Source organism: Corvus kubaryi, unplaced genomic scaffold (genome assembly GCF_017639235.1).
Source record: "Corvus kubaryi isolate FWS band 111438036 unplaced genomic scaffold, C.kubaryi_AGA036_p1.0 37334, whole genome shotgun sequence".
NCBI classification, from domain to species: domain Eukaryota; kingdom Metazoa; phylum Chordata; class Aves; order Passeriformes; family Corvidae; genus Corvus; species Corvus kubaryi.
This window is the reverse complement of record NW_024581108.1, coordinates 15,630,347-15,649,076: the sequence shown is the minus strand read 5'-3', so window position 1 is coordinate 15,649,076 and position 18,730 is coordinate 15,630,347. Positions and strand designations below refer to the sequence as shown.

Sequence of the window (18,730 nt, the reverse complement as noted above, 5' to 3'; positions counted from 1 at the left end):
GGGAGTTGGGTTTCCAAATTTTCATCTCAAACAGCTTCTCAAGCCTGCCACCTACCTAGAGTGAATTACTCCCAGCTAACTGCTTGCTAATTTAACTGCTTTTCCCAGCTTGCTTTCTTATGTTCCTCTATTGATTTCAAACCACATCAGGGAACTGATTCACTCCCTCCTTGCACCCTCCCTTTTTCTTTTCTACTTTTACTTTTTCCCATCATAATATTAAGGATGCTTTGAGTAACTTGTTCACTTTCTTGTAAGCTACCCTTTCTGAAGTTTACCATCATTCTCAACACTTTAATCTTCTTGTCCCCTCTGAGCTTGATGTATTCATGCCCCACATCCACCACAGTCATGGCCACTCACAAAGACGTATGTGAGGAGCCCACAAACACCTTCAACCTTGATGATGCACCAGGCAGCTTGACAAAGACATGAGTGATTAAATAATCCTGAGCAACTACTTGTGCCTGCAGCTATTTTAAGCCAGGCTCTGGAAAGAACACACATGCTGGTGACAAACCCCCCACCCACTGTCTCGCAGCCACTGTCACACGTGGCAATTGAGTAAAAAAGGACTTACTGCTTTGATCCTGCTTACAGAGACAATAATCCTTTTCCACAGGTCCACCAAGCACACACAAAGTGCCAAGTTCTCAAATACATCTTGGCTGCCATCCTTTCTAGACACGGGCACCACCAGCTGAGGAGCAGCACGGCTCCATCAGATGGGATCCCCGTCCATCCCAGCCAGCCCCTGTCAGCCAACACTAACCTGTGCAGGAGAAGACAGAGCAGGCTGCCATGGGGCTGCCTTCTTCCTAATGCTATCATTTAGGAGACAACTTACGCCCTGCTGGAGGGTTTATGTATCCAATTAAACTTCCTGTAATTCTCATCTTGTGAAACTATGAACATTTTCAATGCTAGATTTTGGAATTATTCTCTCCTAAAGGGCTTTGAAGTTAATTATATCATAGTTGTTATTACTGTCTCAGCCACAGATACTGCTTGAACCCCATTATTGTGTGTGTTACTGAGGGCTAAAATAAGAATAGCTGCTGTTTCAGTGTGCTCTGGAGCTAGCCTTTCCTTCAAACTGCTTCTATAACCTTTGCCCAAACATTATGTATGCTCAGTTTATATGCAGGTAGTTAACAGAGCCCAGTAGGGTAAACGGACTTATTACATTTATTAAACTGAATTCTCTCCATGCAGAACGCCCCCAGCATCCTGCAGTTCGCTGGCTCTGGAGGCATTTTGGCATTTTGAAGACAGCACCCAGAAATTCCCTCCGCAACTAATAAGCAGGAACTATGAAAGCACAACTTTCATGCAATTGCCTTCTGTATGAAAATGAAAACTGTTTCTGTAACCTCTAAAGAAACCAAGATGCAATCAAGCTTATTGTAATAAGATGCTAAATTTATGATTACTCCTTTTTATTTTTTCCTTCTACTAAGATCCCCTAGCTTTGCTTCACCAAAAGAAAACCACCTCTGAGGTGGCATATACAACACAGCACCCAAGCCATATTAAAGAAATGTAAATTTAAAAAAGCCCTAGGTGTAATATAATGCTTATTGAAAATGAAGAAACCAAAGGTCTGCAAATTGTCAAATCCTAAATTAATGGTAGCAAGTCAATCTTAACTCTTAATATAAAGATTTCTATTCCTAATTTTTTATTCCAAACTACTTCTCTCCTTCAGTAGCACTTCAGGCTAAAAATTAAATTCAGGTTTTTTGCATCACATTCTGTACAATAAGACACATAAAACATATACACATCAGATTTTGTCTCAGATCTAAGGCTGTGTGTTCAAAACCGTTTGATGGAAGAAAATCAATTAATATATTTTCAAATCTTCTTTGTTTGTTAGATCAAAGCAGTAGTTTCCTACTTGTTTCCTGTCCAGAGGGACTGAGATAACAGCTGCGTCAAGGCTGCAGCAAATCCAACACTTTCTGGACGGACCAGCCATCTTCCATCTTTCACGCCACAAAGCAAATGCCAGGACTTTTCAAACAGGCCAAAATCTGCTTCCACACTCTCACTCTGCAAGTAAATTCTTATGTGGGGACCACACTAAGTGCTAAGCACTTAAGAGGCAGCAGATAGGAAGGCTCCACATGGCTGTGGATCCGTGCTGCCTGACACCCTATCAAGGATGCACAACCTCATCTGCTTCGGATTAGAAAGATGAGAAAAGCTGGGAAGGCTAACAATACTCTGCACATCTTAATGAAGCTATAATAATCGCCTTTGCCAACCCTGAAAGAAATCCAAAACATAAAGCCAAAGTAAACATTATTACCTCTCAGGTGAGTTGGATACATCACCACCCCTACACAGCACTTGCTGCTCCTTGCATCTTGCGTGATCCTGAACCTCCCACGGACCCTCCTCATCCACCATAAAATCCACACTAAATTTATCACAGATTATGTATGACTTTGCTTTTTATAACCAACAATTTTCTGACTACTAGAAAAGGCATGCTTTGCTAACCGAGGGTATTCAGTGCATGGCAGTTATGTAGCTACTTCCAGTGCCTTTGTTATTTCTGCACTGGAGAGGCAGGAGGAGAGATCAGTTCTCACATTCAGCACAGCACTCACATAGCACAGATAGAGAGATACGGGATGTTCTTCACCTCTTGGTCCTCCATCACATCCTACGGCTCTAAAAAATGTAAGTTTTGCAATTCAACCTTAAGTAAAGCATTCAAAGGAAAAAAGGCAAACAAACAAATTTCACCACTACAGGACTTCTATTTCCACAAGACAGTAGCTTCCTTTTGATTTTTTATAATTTGGTCTTTAAAAGCTACTCTTCCTCCAACTTTGAGAGCATTTCCTATGTAACTCAGATCTTATAACTTCTATGCAATCTCTTTACCAGGAGAATGGTCCTGTGCTAATGGTCTGAGTCAAGACAAACCCGAATTCTAATAAAAGATCAACCTAAAAAACAAGTTATGTACCTCACACAAAACTGCCCTTTTCTAATGGAGACTTCTGCCAATAGCAGATGGAAAGACCTTTGAAAAATAAGACATCCAATATGCCATCTGCAGCAACTTTGAGCTTTGCTATTGAAATCGTTCACTCTTTCCTTCCAGGCCTCCACCTTTACATGACCTTGAGTAACACATAAAGAGGTAATACATAATGTGCAGCTTCTTGGGATATTATTCAGTAAAACCTAAGGAAAGAAAATTACTGCTAGCTGTTTTTTCAATCCATTCGTGCGTTAGAGTGCTGAAATGCATACTTGGCGCCATTGAAATCACATTCAATGTACGTTTTAGCGTACTTAGGAGGAAAGCTATTTTAATTTTGTTAGCTGCCAGAATATAAAATCCTGAAGGGAAAAAAGCTTCCAGCAGAAAAACAGAACAGATCCTAAAGGGGAAAGACATTACATCACTTGATGAAAAACAAAGGAAAGCTTAAGGAGGACCAGGTTAAGTACAGCTCCAAGAAGAGGAACAGCCCCTTCTTTCCTCCACATGGCTGATGCTGGCATGGGGCTAACGACATAAAATGCAGCACCTTGTTCATCAAATCCAAACAAATTAACAGCAGCACAGCAACTCCTCAGCTGCCAACAAAAAATGGCTCTGAAGCTCTTAGCGACTTATGGGGAACGTGGTCCAAGTTTTAAGCATTTACTTTTGGATATGCAATGCCACCAGATGTCCAAGCTTTTTCTTACCTGCAGACTAATACATCAAAGTGGCTCTGATGACATTCCCTCTGAAAGTTTGTGTGCTCCAAGTCTGCAGCTGTGTGTCCATCACTTCTAGTTGCGTGCCCAGCCCATTAAAGTGGACCTGCTCCAGGTGTGAGCAGAGGGGTGGTTTTGCCCAATCAGCAAGAGCACACAACACCACGTTCATGCCAGTCCTATGTTTATTCAGGCTACAGAAAAGCAGGACAAAGTCATCCAATGCCAGAGCTCATACCCCTGGTTCCTTGACCTCCAGGCAGTGCATGGATTCTGCATCACTCAAACCTGCTTTGGTTTTACCCTTGTGGGTTTTAATAATTATGCACATACACAGAGAGCTTGCAATCAGTGTACTCTGAATTAAATTTTAACCAATAAATGAAGTATTAAAAGCCACAAAATTTTTTATAACATTTTAATTGTGTATTACAGAACTCATCTGGTAACACCTAATTATAATTCTAAATGAGCAGCAATTAACAAGCTATTTTACGGTGCCTAAGTCCAAAATAAACAAGGTCAGGACAGTCCTGCAGAAGGAGCTGCTAGTATGCACACTGCAGAAGGGAGGCCAGCCGATGCTTGGAATGCACTCATTCACCAATTTCTGCCATCAAAGCATTGAATTTTAGAAAGTGTAGGGAATACTACCCATCAAGTACAGGACTTGCTCTACCAGTGGATCCTTGTCAGGAAATGGGCAGCTCTGCTCCTGGCATGCCACACACACCACCAGTGTAAGTTCTTGTGAAGTGACACATGCCAACACTGTGTCACTGATGGGGAAGGTCAGAGCAGGTCCAGTAGAATCAAGTGCTCTCACCCATCTCACATAGCAAAAACCCCAAAATGGGATGGGTTGAGGACAGAGCAATGAAGAAGTCTCTCTTCTTCACACAGAAGCCCTGCAGTAAAAGCAGCCCGCCAGCTGCTTGAAAAAACACGTTCATCTTTCAGAATCATCCAACACTTCCAAGCAGGAGAAAGGTTTGATACTGCAGACAGAGCCACAGGTTTCATGTTAAAAATTCCAGGACATTCCCCACCGACCTGGATGCTCTCTCAGAAACTTCTTGGAAGCATCTTGCTTCTTTACTCCATGGCTCATAAGTCTTTCTACCTGGTAAGCATCCACTGAGTGTTCCAGACCTAGTTATAGCACGGAAGTACCCCATGATCAGCATTTTAGGGGTCAACCAGCAAAGGTTCAAAACCCAGAGGCTTTATTTCAGAATGCATTGCCCTTTGCTGACAGGTTGGGTTTAAATTTTATTTTCATATTTTATCCTTTAAAAAGAAAAGTTCTTTGAGAGTTGAAGTGTGAGGGAAAAAACTCAGCCTAAATAACATGCAATGTACAAGGTAATTTTCTCTTTTCAGAGGGTAGAGAAGGTTTCTGAAAAGGGCTTTGAGACAGACTCATGGATCTATCTTTTAGTTTTCCCTTTACCACTTTTTCAGTGTCTTCTAATGAAAATGAATCTCAAACCTCTTCCATGAAGAACACAGGCCATTCCTGACTGTAGGGGAGGAACAGGAACTTGCCTGATGCAGCTGGTATCCTCTCTGTCTGCAGGAGCAATGCATTAGGTATTTTGAACTAACATTAAAGACACAGAAACATTTGGAAAAGTATCAATGATCAGCTTTTTAAGCAAAAGAACAAAGTACCCAAGGCACTGTCACGGCTAGATCAGCCATCCAACTCTACATGCTGGCAAGAGAAAATGTGCTTTATGCATGCAGGTGGTTTATGAGAAATAACTTGTGTACAGCCCTTTCAAAAAGAATACATGAAGGAATTTGAATAGCTATCCCTCATGAAGCACTGCTGTTCAGAATAAAGCTTATTCTGTCCTCCAAGCTCACAGACAACATAATTCCTGATGGATTAACCTTCTGGGTCACACTGAGGACACCAGCAGTATAAGGCTGCTTAAGGTGCTGCAGATTCCTCACCACTCTGGTGTGCTTCTGTCCTACCCACAGAAGCACTAAAGCCTCACAACATGGGTCATGGTGGTGTAGATTGTGATAAAGTATTCTGGGCTTGCTCTTCCACCAAGACTTACAAGCTTCAGACAGCCAAGGCAATCTGCCTTTGTCCAAATGAGTGTGCCTGCGACTTGGCATCTCCTAAGGAAGCCAGACTGATCCATTGTTTGATAGAACTATTAAAAATACAAAATAAAAGTATGCCTATTCCTTGACAGTGTTCATTAAAAACCACTTAAAACTCAGTGCTAGCTGAACCAAAGTGACCATCCCTGGCAAATGGAACCCTTCTTGAGCAAAGGCAAGAAGAGATCTCCCAAGGGCCGAAATAAACTGTCAGGACTTCACACATACAAACATCCCTCTGTACCTTTCTCTGCCAGCAAACATGGAGAACCATATCCTTTGATTATTTGACAAAGCTTTTGGATACACTGCGGTGTCTGTCACTGCCAAGTTCACCACTGACTGCCAGCCATTTAACCATTGCCACACGCCTGTCCTGACCCCTTTTCGAGGACGGGATCCACAGCAGGACTGTGCCCCAAGTCCTGTTTGGTGTTCAGCTACAAGATCAATCCTGACTCTCTACCATGGCTGGGAGGAGGGCACCCTTTCAAGGGCCTGGCAAACTCCACTACTCAACCTGCAAGCGCTCATCCCACAGCCTCCTCCAGAGCCTTTGCTGCTCAGCAGCACCAGCACTACAGGTGGAGCCAGCAGGACTTCATTTTTCCACTGTGCAAATAGGAAAGAAAAAGCTGATCAAACCACTGCCTGAAGGGAGGACGCACCAGGAAGGTGGAAGGCCAAGTGAAACTACAGGCACAGCAGACTCAGAGGCAGCAGCCATCATTTAGACCAAGACTGAATAACTACCAACAGTCCTTTGCACGAACCAGGCAAAGCTGATTATTTTTTTCCAACAGATCAAGTACCCTGGGAAAGCCCACCATCCCCAAAACCTTTTCCATCAACTGTCCAAAAGAGCTGCTTGCAAATTACTGGAGGCACAAAAGCTGCAGACACTTGGCTCTTTATCTTTGAAAGCATTTTACTTGAATTTATCACACTACATGCAAGTCAAACTTTATTTAGCTAAACGAGAATCCTATAAGCCCCCTTTTCCTCACCAGAGAGCGAGAACAAGCAGAACAGCTAGTGCCTTCTTGCTTTAGTGAATTCATTATATTAAACCAAAAGCAATGTCATCTTAACTTGAAAGGACTTTTGAAAGAGCTTGAAGCAATTCTGCTGCTGCTGCATTTTTATATTTTGGATTAACTACAAGCCCTCTTAACCCCTCCAAGTTTGTAACAGCACATATCCATATCCTTCCAAGCTTTCGGAGCAGCCAGCAATCTCTTGAGCTGTTAGCAAGCTGAGAGTTAAAGCACACACCATGTACAACTATTGTAATTTGACTCCTCTACAAGTTAAAGAAGTCCAAGTTTTAGATATTTTTGTCCACAAGAAAGGACCTGCAGAATCTGGTAAATTATCTCAGACATTCCTCATGTCTCATGTGCAATTTCCCTGATTAATAACCCAGACTCACAGGGGCAATGAAAAGGTCAAAATCCTACTACAGGCGACAGTGCTAAAATATTACTAAATGTTACCTTTAAAACATTTCTAATTAGCATTAATATAGAAAGATTTCCATCAAGAGACATTCTGTAAATTCATGATTATCATCACAGACTTTTCAAACAGGATTTTTTGACTTTTTTTGCCAATAGAGTGTATCAGAAGCTATAGAAAACACCTTAGCAGCAACTTTCTTGAAATGAAATATTAAAAAAAACACCCTGCTACCAATAACTGGTTCTGTTTGATGTAGTTTGTCATTTTTCTGGACAGCTGAAAGCCTTAGGCAAATGTGCAGGGAAAAACAGTGAACCATCTCATCCATCTTTTGTTTATTAAACCCTGAGTTTATTCAAGTGCCTTTGAATCCTGAACTACACAAAGTCTTCTGAACCATTCCAAGCAAAGCAATTGAATCTAGGGGGCAGAGAGAATGCAAAATGTCCTTTACGTTTATTAACTTCTGGAGAAAGTATCAGATAACAAACCCTTTCATCTCAGCTCACACAGCTGAAGAACAGTGAGAAACAACAGTGGCCAGAACCAGACCAGCTCCAGCATGGTGCTACTAGAAAATCCTTGTGATGTGCTTGATACAACCCCTGCTGAGAGCACCTCTGTTACTTCTGGGCTCTCTTACCCTGCCTGTGGGGGACACCATTTACAAAACAACCAAGGAACCATTAATAAGCACTTTCAAGCTTTTTTTCTGACTCCACTGTGTTTTCAGAGCAATGGCTGCATCTCGGGGACAGCCATACGTGCGCTGGAGATGAAAGGTTGCCAAGCAGTGCCAAGTTATCTCAGACTAATAGTATCTAAGGGAGATGGAGATGGATGGAGCCACAAGATCGAACTGCAAACACTCTCAGTTCAACACTAGTTTGAAAAAGGCAGTCTTTACTCTGTCCATTCACAAAAACATGGGGAAGAGAAAAGCCATTTTTATATACAAAATCGTATTACAAGAGTGCCCTAGAGGCCACTGTATCATTCATTTTCATACTAAATTCAATAAAAATACACCATTCTTACTTAGATTAAACAGGTGCAGAACCAAGCCGTTTTGCAGCAGCATTTAAGACCTTGTTGAGAGCATGCCCTGCCCTAATCAAGGCAACCAGACTAATCAGGAAGCCGACATGAGCAATTTGACTGCCAGTAGGTCTAGCCCCAGAGGTCCCATACATCACTGCCTACGTCCGCATTTCCTCTCCCTTTGCTATCGTTCCTCACGCATTTCCTCACGCTCAAGTGTATTCCAAGACAGTTGAGAGGATGCAATTTGTAATCTCAATTAGGCACAACATGAGGTAGCCAAGTTGATTAAGAAAGAAGGGGCCTAAATTAGCTTACTGGCCCTTTACAAGAATTAATTTCTATTCCAGCAGTGCCTATGGTGGTGTGTCCAGTCCAAACACATAACAAGGTAAACAGATGCACTCAAGAGAGACTGACATTTTTCATGTGGCATGGCAGGGGAGCTGTGTGCCTGTGAGGGTGCATGCACTTCAGCCTGCCTGATCCATTAGAGCTTGGTCAATGACAAGGAAAGTACAGCCTTTCCTTCCCTTAAGTAAGACACTAATCTATTAAGTCTATCATACCATATAAAATGAAAATGGCTCAAAGATGTGCCTGTTCACATCAATTAATTATTAAAGGAGCATTAGCTGAAGCTTTTCACCTGCCATTTCAAAGTTCAGGCTAACGTGACATGACACAACACACATACAACCACTGCAGCACAATCTGCACCTCCATTCACCCACCCAGCTACCCCAGTTGTGCCTGTACCTGCTCTGCTTCTCCAGACTGGTTCCAGTGCACCCCAAGAGCAACCAGAGCCTGCTTGCTAGGGATGCTCAGTATGTACAGCTGGGAAATCACCGTGGGGAGTCATCACGTAGCCCCTCCAAACACCAATTACAACAAGCATTAGCACATGTTTGCCTGACATTTCCTCTTCTGTTTCAAAATAAAGTCCTCAAGCAACAAGGCAAGGGCTTGGTAAAAGGTAGCACAAGCATTCCTAGAAACCACCAACCGTGTTGTTTTCAGCTGTGTTCATGCTGCTGTAATCAATGGAAGCACTTAGCAGTGATGAGCACATACCAGCAAGAAAAAACACCCCATCCTTTATGCCATGGTTGTTATCTTCTTCCAGACCAACCAATGAATCAAGATCACTGACTGCACTAGGAGGCAAAGCACTGGGAGGGCTGGTGCTTAATTAAGCTGAAGTAAATACACCCTGGCTCAGGAGCAGACTAGAATCACCTCCGTAGCACATAAACTAAGAGCAGACAAGAGCATAGCAGCATCAGACCTGCTCATATTTCTACCACTTATGACCCAAGCTTTATTCTAATTGCACAAATTGAAGAATGATTAGCAGTTGAGTGGACATTAAATGCCCTGCTGACATAACCAAAACAGATTTGCTTTATTCAGAACGATTACTTAAGGCCATAGCTGTGAAACTAGAATGAATCAAAACAAAAACATACATTAAAAACACAAAGCATCACCTCATAAATGAGTGGGATAGCAAAACAGCCTAAGTAATAATTTAAAAGCCCCACTCTAACATCATGGTTTCTAGATGCAGGCATCTTTTTCATGAAACACCGTAAATCCACTACAGTAGTGTTCTCATCCTTTACAATCTCTAGAACTAACTTTTATGGATAAGAACACTAATAAAATTCACCCCACCTAGGTTTTGCACCAGGCTGCTATGTAAGACTTCATATCCAATTTTATAATAAATTTGTCTTTCTGCTGAGAAGTGTTATACACAACTCAAGATCAGCAGAAATAGTGGGTCAAGTTAGACATCAGCTTCCATGAGCTGTGGGAAGTGAGTGGTAAGTGCAACTCTGACAGACCACAGCTGCCTGTGCTGAAACAACTTTACAGTACACTACCTAATAAACTACCAAGCAGGCACCAGCACTCCTGGTGGCGATTAGAAATTAAATAGTAAGCTACAACTTTAAACATTTTTGCCTCACCTCCCATTTCTCACAGAAGCTCCTCTTCACAGCTTATCTCCAAGTGGAATGGTGACAAATGGGGGGATCCCAGACTGGCTGCCAGCCAGCCTTTTCAGGCTTCATTTTTAATACCATTACCTATGAATACATTACATTTACTTGGCCTCCAGTCACCTCATTAACCCTGGCAGCAAAGCAAGTAACATACTGCTAACAATGCCTATTTGATAAGAAAGCCTCACATTTTTCCTTAGCACTTCATCTTAAGAGGTAAATCTCGGGAAGTAAGTTTGTAGGTGTTAACCAGCTACTTCCCTCTCCCCACAGAGGAAGAAATTGTGTTTTTCTCTGACAGCAATATATGATAGTACTGTCATTACAGCTGTTTTAGAACAGCTTTAAACTACACTTGTGTTTCAGAACTACCTGCCAGAGCCCTTGTTCAAAACTTTCATCTCTCAATATATTGTTTCAAGGGGAGCTTTTAGTTTCAACTGTCCAAGTCATCAAGTATACAAAAGAAAATGCGTACCTAAAGGTAGATGATACAAACTAACTCACTGCATTCAAAATACAGTTCACAAGCTCCTTCCCTGGGGCCCTCCCAGACTGGATGACCAGATTTTGTCTATGCTATGAGACAGCAGCACAGGGTTATAAAATCTCAGGAAAGGCTGCCTAAAAGCAGAGATGGGCCAGTGCATGAGATCTTGTTAAGCTTCCTCCGCACTGAGATTGAGGCCTCAGCTGGTGGGACTCCCCAGGTTTTACTCAACTAGCAGATCTCACTTCTTTTACTTGACTCCAAGAGAGACCTGCTAAGAGCTTCTTTCCAAAGGACTTCTAAACATGATGCACACATGTATTCACTCATCATTTGTGTGTCTTTTACATCTATATAAGCATATTTCTATAAAAACGACACCATGCACATACTTTATGCTGAACCCATTGTAATTTTCTTTTGAAAGTCTCCAACAGCTCCCTGTTGTGCTTTGCTTTTCCATCTGATGCAGCAGGGCAGAGTGGCTGTTTTCCCAGAAGCCAGGCAGATCTAGAGCTCCCTGCCTCCAAGTGCAAGGATTTTCACAGCCTTGTCAAGTGCCTTCATCTCTGCACCTTGCACTCCCCAACTATAAAGTGGTAACACTCTACCTCCCTGACACTATTTAGCAAGAACAGATTTTAAAAACAAGAAAAATAAACAAACAAAATCCACTATGAAACTCTGAAGAGCAAATACTGCTATCTTGAAAACACAGATGCTGACTTCAGTTACCAGGCTTCTATAAAAACAAAATTAACCTGCAAACATTTTCTGGACTAATTTTAATCTTAAAATTCCACTAAACCTTTAGTTTTAAGTGCAACAATTTATCCCACCACTTTGGAGAGAAAGGCTGCAAACCGTTTGAATTCTAGTTTTTCTACCTTAAGAAAAGCCTAAAAATATAAATATGCTCTCTTATAATCCTGTAGCAACAAGAGGTTTTGCTCTAGCAGAACAATGAGATAAGAAATCAAAATAGTCATCTATCCACTGATGGTGCATAAACACTGTATTTATTAGCACTTCCACATACTGATTTTAGACTAACCTCTTTCTCACAGCAGTAATAGCATAAATGACCATTTCAAGAACACTGTCATCCAAATGTCTCAAAAGAGAACAAAAATGAGACATCTGCTTCCCTGTGTCTCCTCTGGCATTTAGAAGCTGGCACACAAGGAGAAATAATCCAGCTCCTGTGCCTCATCTCACCCTGCAATGCCAAGGCAGGCTTCAGGACAGAGTGAGCCCAGGAGCTGCACCAGGAGGTCCTGCCAGTACTCCCCATCCCTGCAGCAGTTCCTCCATTTTGCAGAAGAGGGTCCAGTCGGCACTCATCTTCCTAATTACACACTAGCAATTAGCTGGAATCTCGTTGGACTGTGCATGTCACCTGTTAACAGGGCCCTGTGAAAAAGGGCTAAAACTGGATGTGGCAGATGGAGCTATATATCCTGTCCATCTCTGGAGAGCAGATTTGTAATGCAAAACACCAAATTCAAGATGAGACCCATGGATACAAGGAAGCAATCAGAACCAAACTGATTACACAAGACCCAGGTCTCAGCACAGCACACAGAATACTAAACAGAAACAAAGAAACCTCGGAGAGGGAAACAAACCATGCGCCCAGTCACACATCAGCCTGACCTTCCCTGAACCATGTGGCTCCCTCTTCAGAAAAATCAGACCATTCTCCTAAAAACTCACCAAGGCCAGAAACATCCACACCTCAATCACTCCATCTCAGATCCACACGGACGGAAACCTTGGGTTCTGGAGTTGCTGTTTTATGACGGGGAAGCCCAGGGCAGTGCTGCCGTGATCCACATGGCCAAAGATAACTGCGCTTGTTGCACAGCCCTCCAGTTCAGACTCACAGTGCCCCAAGTCAGAAGACCCGTCTGGATTATTAGCCCAGCCTCTCACAAGCCCGGGCACATGACATTTCATGCAACTACCACTATCCTGAGCCCAAATCCTGTTTGACTAGAGCAAATCTGGACACAGCATGGGAGGAATCCAGACCGATGCCCAGTACAGACATCAGGACATGGAAGGGATGCACTACTCTGTCTCTGCCCTCTCGCAAGACCCCAAGAGATATGCTTTGATTCCAGCCCCAGTCCTGCTGGCTCCTGCACCCAGTCACACCTTCTTGCTCTGCTTTTCATGCAGTATTAAAAGAGAGTTTTTAAATCCTTGCATTGGGAACTGTGCTCTCCCCTATCAACACTGATCTGGCTTCACAGACCTCCCACTCGTTTTGCTTCATGGGCTAACAGAAGAGGAGAATTAAACAGACCTCTGAGCTCCTGCTGCCACTCTCTTACAAATACTCCACTGACACACACATATTTCTCAGCAACACCCTTGCTCAAAAAACCATCAGGAAAAGTGTAATTTAGACTTTTAACACTTTCTCCAATGAAGCACAAATAAACCCCCACCACCCTTAAAGCTGGTTTTGTTCTGCTTTCTCTCAGCAAAATGCTTACCCCTCAGACAACTGGAAACAACCTCGTACACTATTCTGCTGTCTTACACCTCCCTGCTAAGTGGATGATGTCACACAGCCTTATAAGAACAAACATATTCTGACATGCACCAAAAAATGAACCAACTAAGCTATAAGCCAAGACTGTTTACGTAATGCTTCGCAGACACCTTTACACTGCCTGCACCTCATAGCCAGTTTTGTTTTGAGCTTTTTTTACCCAAGGTTTAGAGAGGAAAAAAAACCTTTCAAATGCCAGTACAGTGCTGGCCCACTAACTTACCAAAGCACGTACTGCCAAGCTGCTGCACAGCTTGAATGCTTCAGTGACCAAGCGTTTTTGGAAAAATCTTGTTATATGCACACATACACACACAAAAGAGCAATCTAATCATCAAAATATTCAGAGACACGTTATTCAGAGACACTCATGTGGCTTCTAGAAGCACACTTCTTGATCTGCGTGAACTGACTTTAGATACAAAAAGATGCTGTGGCTTTCCTTCTCCTCTCCTCCCCTGCAAATCTCTTCAGGTTTTGGGGGTTTCATTTTTTATTTATTCCCTTTCTCTTAGCTTCACAGAAAGTTTCTGTTATTCCACCAGATTTTATCCTTTTCTGTTTGGCAAATGTTGATTCTCCCCCATCCTCCTACATGTCTCACATGAAACTGCTTCAGCCTCTTTTATGCAAGCAAAAAAGAAAAAATTGTGTACCTTTATCTTATCCCAAAAATCTGCTGTTTCAAAATCAGCACTTCCTGGCCATTAAGAGTTCAGTGTCTAAGTGAACCCAAGAAGCTGCAGCCCACTGTCCCTCACAAGCCAAGGAGTAGCAGAGCCCACTTCCATCAGCTATGCTGGTGCTGCCAGGCACTGCCTCAACACTCCGACCCCAAACAAGACAAGATTTAAAAATAAATACATAAATCAATGTGTTGTTGCTCTTTTACGACATTCCCCAATACTGAACACGCTGCTCTACTTCTGCATTCCAGAGCTCTCCGACCTGTAAACAAGAGCTGGAACCAGTACATTGCAATACCAAGTTCAGAACTGTGGATGGGAGGTAAAAAGCAAAGCAATATTACAGACTACAGCATGATATCTCTCATATAAACAACTTAAAAATCACCATTTAATGACAAATATCATCAGGAGCATCAAGCACAGCACGACTGTGCCAAGAAAGTGGGGAGTTGATGAAGATAAGGTGTCTTCTCCTTCTTGAAATTTTTAATAAAAATGTAACAGTGAGACTAAGTTTATTTTTGCTAGGAAATCTGCAGAATAAAATGATTGCTATTACTATACCCAGGTGCTTTACACATGTATGAGTCTAGTCATTTGAGATTCAGCATAGATCTGCTCTCAAAGTTTAAAAAGCATGTCCCTACTTCTTCAAGAGAGAGGGCACAATCAGCCAGCTTCCATTTAATATGGACAAATATGATTTCAGCATTATTCATCACTCCCATTTCAATAATGAAATGAAAATTATTCCTCAAGCTAAAAGTTTAAAAATCTAACTACCTCCCATTATTTTCCAGTCCTCTAGAAGAAATTAAGTTGATGTCCCTCCAAGAGATTTAATGGACAACAACAGACACTTCACTGCCCATCTCAAAACACTAAGGCACTATTCCTGCAATGACCAGTTGTCTCCATGGACAACACTGACAGTAAGATGTAAATGCAGCCACCATTGCATGCACTTTCTGGAAAACACACCTGCAAGATCTCTTCAAGTTGAATATTGCATCCATCACAAGCCTTCACTGCAGAGCCAGTCTATCCATCTGTTTTGAGGTTGCCCCTTTTATACTTCAAGTATTTTGAATAAAATTCTAGAGTTGATCCAAAAAGAGCTTTAAGTGATAATATCACTGGCAAATCACTAAGAATGTAACTGAAAGCCAACTGCCCAATATCTACAAAGGAAAGGGGAAAAAGAAAGAAGGTTTTTTTTTTTTTTTTTTTTTTTTTTGAGACTTGACTTCATGGTGCCAAAACTCTTTAAGTAAAAATAGGTCAGTACTATCATTGATACCTTTCAGAGTGCAACCTTGTGCTTTCAGATAGATTAACTTTTACTTCAGTACTTTCAAAACCCACAGCAGGTTCTTTTAAAAGAAGCAGAGGACTCTTGGACATCACCAAGGCTCACTCCTACCCAGGGCACATAGTCCCAAATTTTCACGACAGCCTCTAGTGTAGTGTAGCATATTCATCTCTTGTAATCGAGGCAATAATTTGCTAAGCACATCTTTCAGCAACACTGAGGGCTTAAGCAGTGACATTGCCCAGGTCCAGTCACCTCCCCAGCTGCATCAATAGTTTTGTGCCATGGACTGGATCAGGGAACCAGTCCAAGTTAAAAATAAATAAGAGGGAGAAAAAGAACACAATTCTCTTTGACCTGAAGCAGACTCCTGATTTATTACACTGCTGCTAGTGACAAAACAAGTTTGGAGCAAGCAGGAGGAGATGGGAAGAGACTGGTAAAGCCCAGATCATCTCTCCAAGAAAGGTTCTATCTACCACAGCAGCCCAATTATTGCATACTGTAAAACCTCTAAAAAGTATTTCAAGGCAGTGTTTTGATTGATTTTCCTCTGCAAAACAATCTCCCACCTAGGGGCTATGATAGCATTTCAATAACATCAGAAAAAAATAATTTAAAAACCCATGCCCTCTGCAGACAACAACCTTTAAGGAAAACACCAGCACCCTTCCACAGCCAGAACAGTGCTCTTCCCTCATCATCAATGTTTCAAGAAGGTTAAAGCCTTTGCCAGCTTTTCAGAGGGAGAATCTTCTGGTAAGTGCTGTGTTTCAGCAAATCCCTTCCTATTTCTCTTTCAGATCAGAGTCACTGCCACATGCTTCCATACTTTTTATGACAAACTTAATAAAGAGACTGTAGTTTTCAGAATTTACAGCTCACCTGGACCAAGTTCCTTCAAGCAGCACATGTGATAAAGTTCTGTTAATGAGGATAGCCCCTCTTTGAAAATATCCCTTTGAGGATTTGTCTCTCACCCATACCAAAGGCTGTGTCTCTGTGCCCTGTCCTTTGACCCAGGAATCACAGCTGATGGCAGTGCAGAGGCAAGACAGGACCTGTAATTCCCTGCCAACTGGGGAAAACCATGGAGAACAACCCATGGAGTTTGGATTATATTCTCAAAAGTTCTTTAAACATTTTCCCATTTATTCTGGGAAGTAGTTCAGAGCAAAGCACTCATCAGCAAACTCTGACAAGAACAACATGAGGTGGCACATGATTCACATCCGATCCTTAGATGTTGCTTTCTAGACAACAAGTGTTCAAGGCAACAAGGCTGCACCCTACCAAAATGCTTGTTTATATAAAGCTTTAATAGAATGTTAAGTCACGATAATTAGGGCTCCTATCCCACTTCCCAGAGCCTACAAATTACTGGTCAACATGCAAAAAAAGCTATTTTTTAAACTAAATAACTTGAAGAACATTTTATTTCTCTCTTCCTTTACCAAGTGATTAAATAGAGAGATCAGAGGCTCAGATTTCAGCAACAGATGCTTTATTTTAAAGTCTTAATTCTTCCTGGCAAAACTCTGATATTTCACAAGATTGGCTTATTGATCAAAACAGGAATACGTATCCCAGGTAACTTTTGTTTTGAAATAATGAGACTGTAATCTGACTTGCATCACAGTTGTTACTCCTGTATCACCAATGAGCACAGTCTTTTATTAACAGCTTCTGAAATCCTTTGTACAGTCTGGTTCTTCAGCACTGTGTGGTTTATTCACACTGGCACCAAAGTGTCTCCTCTTAAAATGCCATTCCCAGTTCAAAACTGTTGCAATGTATTTAAAAACTATACAAGGAAAAGAAAACAAGCTGCACTGTACAGCTTCCTGGCACTCCATAATTGACTTAGTAATTTCCATAAACCCCAGTGAGAAGTTACCAGCTTGTCAATCTATACTCTTCCACACAGCAGATTTGGGAAAATGCTTTGAAAAGGCTGATTTACTAATTCTGCCCTAGGTACCACTTCAGTAGCAGATGTCATCTAGCCCAAGAGAATCATCTCATTTAGAAGAGCAAAATGCAGCTACAGAGCTAGTCTAAATTTAGATCTACCACCAAGGAAGGAGCATTTATGAGGACATGGGAAAGGTCTGTGTTACCAGTACAGATGCAACCCAAATATCTCGTTTACACCAACATGAGTTGCTACTAGGTGTAAAATAAAATACTGAATGATGGATATATACAGAGCCTATATCTTGGTACAATTGCAAGAAACTCCATTAAGGTCATAAATACAGTGATAGCTGACAAGAAGCTCAACAGAAGGATAGATGTTCTCCCAGTAGGAGAAAATGCTCTTAACAACTACCTGTGGGATTATGAAAATAGGCTACTTAAGTATCTGCTGCTATTAGTGATACTGTTCTGCCTGCCAGATCTGCAAGAGTTTTCATTTTGAATGCATGCTTGGAATGCTTTTTCTTTTATCAAGGGAATATAAACACCAGTCTTTGGGGAGGACAAACAAAGCCATCTCCCCAGCACGGACAGCAGACACACTCACTAGCCCAGAAGGTGCATTAGTAGCTTGTGGTGTCAGCACATTACAGGGGGACAGAGACACTAAATCACTACAGTTGTCACTTGTGAGTGCAAGTGGCATGGACAGGGGTGTCTGAACACAAAGACATCTCCAACCCAGGGACTTCACCAACCACACAAAGAAAAGGAGATTAAGTGTCCTGAGAAGCAATGAAGGAATCCTGCAAACACCACTGCTGAAAGGGTTCAAAGAAAGAAAATTCTGCCTAAGCATCACATGTGATTCTTCTCCCTAAAAGTACACATTTTTCTTGTATTTGTACACTAATTTTGCTTTTTTTTTCCTTTACCTTTGAAGGAGCTACCATATTCAAGTATTTATGGAACTTATCATTTTTCTCACTCTTTCACTCCTGCCATGTCACTGTCCTAAAACTCCCTCTTCATTCCAAAAATACTTTATATAATCTTGTTGGGTTCACATGAAGACTTTGAGGACCATCAGTAAGATAAAGGAGCACAAGATGCATCCACTAAGCCAAAATTACAGACTGCATCTTAGGTTTCTAGAAAACAAAGGTTTGAGTGATTAACACATAACGATTTCTAAAATTAAATAATTGCAGAGAAACAGTGCTGTTTAAAGAAACCGAGAACTCCATGCTACCAAAAATTAGAGGTAATTATAATGTGTATGTAAAGGGCACAGCATTCTGAGTGTTAAATCACCTTTAATTATGTTTTCTGGATTTGTAACACTGACATTTGAATTCCTAACACTGCACTGATACACGACGTTAA

The 18,730-nt window shown here is 41.7% G+C and overlaps 1 protein-coding gene across 18 annotated transcripts in view; it reads right to left on the bottom strand.

The window, feature by feature from the left end:
• The window catches only part of PTPRF (protein tyrosine phosphatase receptor type F), a 378,495-nt gene that overhangs the window by 255,585 nt on the left and 104,180 nt on the right, over positions 1–18,730 (bottom strand). The window contains exon 1 of one of the 18 annotated variants that reach the window (XM_042030481.1): positions 3,718–3,805. The exons of the other annotated variants lie outside the window; for them this stretch is intronic. The gene's annotated coding sequence lies outside the window, so the exon portion shown is untranslated. Of the gene's footprint in view, positions 1–3,717; positions 3,806–18,730 lie in introns of those variants that run through there. 18 annotated transcript variants of the gene reach the window in all.